The following is a 3,249-nucleotide window of genomic DNA, read 5'->3' as shown; positions in this document are numbered from 1 at the left end:
AGACTGTGCGATCCCGAGTCCATCATATATAGACTTTCATTTCCAAAACTAGCTTATTTCAAATATTTTATTAGTCCCCAGAAAACTGCCATATCAGATACTCTTCCCGCTTCCTAAGGTATATTGTCAATTATATGAGCATGGACCTATTTGCCTTGGTCAGTATAACTCACTTGTAGAATTCTGTTACACTGTTACAGTGGCCATGTCAATCTGGTGGGAAGTAGACTTTATCCTATAACCAGCCATGTTCATTAAGATGTTTAAGTATTCATATGCATATTTTGTTGTATGATGAAGTCAGTAGGAATTCCCTTGTCCTCGGAGTATACTACTCTCATGGGTAAGGAGGTAAATATCGTATGGGTAGATATTAGTATATATGTAAATGTCATTCTTAAAGAAATTACTTTTCTACTTACCAAAATTAAGAATTCTAGCATTTTCTTTTTCATACTGTCTGGTAGAAAAATCATGCAGGCAATCTGAGTCACAGAAGAAAACACAAGCATTTTCACTCTGTTATTATCATTCACTCTCTAGTTTCCTGAAAGCCTTGAATCCCAGAATTCTACAGTTCCCATGAAACCCGGGAGCCCAGGGAGCCCAGGCAGGGCAGACAGAGCACGGTTTGAACTCATTCAGAGCTTCATTCTTAAAGAATTGTCTGCTTATACTTTCTTGTGATGCTGGGCAATGACAGCAAGTTCAGCTCCGTCAGCCATCAATCAGAAAGGGATGCTCTACAGTGCACTGTTTGTCAAGCCATAATGTTTGGGGGCTTGGTTTATTAGCTGATTGCTTGTTTGTTTGTTTAAGACAGAGTCTCTTTTAAGGAGTTCAAGGATGACCTTGAATTCATGGGAATCCTCCTGCCCCTTCCTCCTAAGTGCTAGGGTTGCAAATATTGATACCACATCCATCTTAACTGCCTTTTAGATTAAGATATTTTCACATGTTGTTTAAGGGACTCTATTGCTTTCATAAAGTCAATTTTTTCCACTTCTTCTGTGTTAGGGTGTTCAAGTCCTTCTGTTGTAAGATCATTGGGTTCTGGTGTTTTCATGTTGTTTTTGAGATTATTGGGTGAATTTTTGCCTTGGCGCCTGCCCATCTCCTCCTATCAATGCTATCTAATGGGTCTTTTAAAACCGGATCAGGTTTCCCTGCTGGCTAGGGGCTCTTCTTACACAATGCCCTCGCTCTGTTTCCTGGCTCCTGCCAGGGGCCACGATCCCTCTCACCCCTCAGAAGGGTCTTCAGGAACAGGACCCGGCTCCTCTTTTGCCAGGGACCTCGCCAATCAAAGGCCTACCTCTTTGATTTAATTGTAGTGGGGCGATCTGCTCTCGGTGTTGTGCACCAGTCCCCGCCGCCTGCGGTCATCCGTTGTTGCACCGGTCCCCAGCGTCTGCCCTTAAGATATTTTCAACTTAAAATGGGCCTACAGGGAGGTTTACCCCATCATATATGGAGGGACATCTGTGGGGTTATTGTTGACATAATTAGTTAAGATGAAGTGATACTAGCCACAAATGCACATTTATAATCACAGCACTTGAGAGGCCAGAAGCAGGAGAATCTAGAATTTTTTTAATTATTTATTTATTTATTATGTATACAATATTCTGTCTGTATGCCTGAAGGCCAGATGAGGGCGCTAGACCTCTTTACAGATGGTTATGAGCCACCATGTGGTTGCTGGGAATTGAACTCAGGACCTTTGGAAGAGCAGGCAATGCTCTTAACCACTGAGCCATCTCTCCAGTAGCTCAGTTGAGAATCTAGAATTTGAGGCCATCTTCCTATAGGCCAAGTTGGCCTAACTTTGCCGTGTAGCTCAGGCTAGAATCAAACTCTTGGCAAATCTTTCTGCACCAGTCTCCCAGTCGCTGGAATTACATGTGAGCTGGTATATGTGATCTTTCATTTATTCAGTTATTTTATTGCTATGCTAAGCATGAAACCTGGGACTTTAAACATGCGACGCAAACGCCTTACCACTGAGCCGTATCTTAGGCCATGACAGGTGTTCCATAAAACAGAAAAAGCTAGACACATGGCATACACCTGTAGTTCCAGCTCCTTGAGACACTGAAGCAGGAGAATTAGGTGATCTCAGGAGCTTAATAAAGGCCAGTCTAAAAAACATATGACCCTGTCTCAAAACAAGCCAACATACAGAGACAGACAGACAGAGGTGATGAGGGAAGGAGATACTTGGGGGTTACAAATGCGAGCCAAAGACCAAGGATTTGCAGCTAATCAGAGCCAGTTAGACACAAAGGAACCCCAATACAGGTTTTTGATATTCCTATTGTAAACCCAATACAGGATTAGAATAATCCTGTAAATACCCGAAGAACTTTCTGGGAGAGCAGATGCTGGCTATTGAACCCAGGGCTTCATGAATGCTAAGTATATTTGTGCTCCACCACTGAACTACACCCTCAGGCCTAGAGCCTGAGACAATAACCTTCCAGTCTGTGGCTTTTGGGTATGGTAGCCCTAGGAACTCCGTGCTACTGATTTTAAGTTCCATTCTTCGGTCTTTTATGTTCCCAGTCTGACTCCGATGTATCTAAGACGAACTTTTTTTTCTCATATATGATTCTTCTTAGAGATTTCTGACTTATAAATCTAATTTTCAATAGTTTAGAGAAAGAACTTACCGAGTGTGGTGGGGCATGCCTTTATCTCTATGCCTTTGAGGCTAGCCTGGCCTACAAAGTGAGTTCAAAGACAGCCAGGGTTGTTACACAGAAAAATCCTGTGGGGAGGGGTGCGGGGGGGAGAGAGAGAGAGAGAGAGAGAACTCAACCTCTTTAAAAAATAAACCTACTTCCATTCTCTTGACTTTTCTTCTGAGGTTCTAATGACATTTAAAAGTGGAAACTACTTTTGTTTAAGTCCTCCCCTTCTTGTATATCCATTCTCATTTCCTTCTACCTCTATATTGACTGTAAATCCTCAACTGAGTCTTTTATTTCACTTGTTTTGGAGACATGTGAATAAATGTACCTACTAAGGTTTACATTTTAGTAAGTTTTAAGAGAGTTTGGTAGAAGTTGATAGTTTCTTTCCCACTAACGAATCACAATTAAATTTCAGTAATAGACTTTCTTAATTCATTTGGGGACTGGGTGTCACTTCAGATCAGGCTGGATTTAAATTCATGATCCTTGTGCCTTATACAGGAGTATGCTGTCACACCGAGTTAGATGTCCTTCATTTTAATTGAATAAGTGA

The 3,249-nt window shown here is 41.6% G+C and overlaps 1 long non-coding RNA gene across 1 annotated transcript; it reads right to left on the bottom strand.

The window, feature by feature from the left end:
- Positions 1-422: 422 nt before the first annotated feature.
- Positions 423-2,760, bottom strand: LOC142855459 (uncharacterized). The gene is made up of 3 exons (XR_012911514.1): positions 2,673-2,760; positions 1,316-1,482; positions 423-485 (listed from the first exon to the last, which is right to left on the bottom strand). It is a non-coding gene; the product is annotated as an uncharacterized LOC142855459 (long non-coding RNA).
- Positions 2,761-3,249: the final 489 nt, after the last annotated feature.

This window comes from Microtus pennsylvanicus, chromosome 8, assembly GCF_037038515.1.
Source record: "Microtus pennsylvanicus isolate mMicPen1 chromosome 8, mMicPen1.hap1, whole genome shotgun sequence".
Taxonomy (NCBI): Eukaryota; Metazoa; Chordata; class Mammalia; order Rodentia; family Cricetidae; genus Microtus; species Microtus pennsylvanicus.
The sequence above is the reverse complement of the archived record's forward strand: the minus strand, read 5'-3'. Positions and strand labels throughout refer to the sequence as shown.